Raw genomic sequence first — 679 nt, 5'->3', positions numbered from 1 at the left:
CGTGGGGAGGAGCTGCGGGGGCGGCAGGGGCGGGGGGGGGGGACAGGGGGGAGGTACCCCGAGGGACAGCACTGGTTGGTGGGGCTGGTGTGCCCCAAAAAGTTGGGAGACGTGGGGTGCTGTGTCCCCGTGTCCCTTCCTGTCCCCAGCTGCTCCAAGGTCCTGGCAAGGCACAGGGACACAGGAGGGTGCAGGGGGCACATGGGGGTGCAGGGTGGGCTGGCAAGAGGGGGGCTGTGTCTTGGAGCAGGGGGAGACACAGGGGGTCTGGGACCCATGGGGAGAGAAATTCCAGGGGTGGTGGGGTGGGGGGTTAGGGCAGTGACACCTTGGGATGGGTCCTTGTTGCCCCCCTGCCAGGGTGGTGGTGGCTCTTGGCCCCAGACTAGGACCAACAGGGAGAAAAAGGGGTCCCTGCTCACCCCGGGGGACCTCACCTGGAGTGAGTGGGGTTGATGGATGGCAGGGTCAGTCCTGGAGCTGTTAGTTAGGGTGGGGGACCCCAGACCAGCCCCCCAAACCAGCCCCCCTGGGGTCCCTCGGGTGCCACTCCACTTCCCTGGGGGGGAGCAGGCTTTGAACTCAGCCATCCCAGCCCCCCAGTACAGCTGTGTCCCCCAGTTGTCCCCAGCTCTGGGGAGAGGAGGGGGACAGGCAGCAGACCCCCCGGCTCTGGGGG

The sequence above is a fragment of the Chaetura pelagica genome, unplaced genomic scaffold (genome assembly GCF_000747805.2).
Source record: "Chaetura pelagica isolate M959 unplaced genomic scaffold, ChaPel_1.0 scaffold659, whole genome shotgun sequence".
Taxonomy (NCBI): domain Eukaryota; kingdom Metazoa; phylum Chordata; class Aves; order Apodiformes; family Apodidae; genus Chaetura; species Chaetura pelagica.
The sequence above is the reverse complement of the archived record's forward strand: the minus strand, read 5'-3'. Positions refer to the sequence as shown.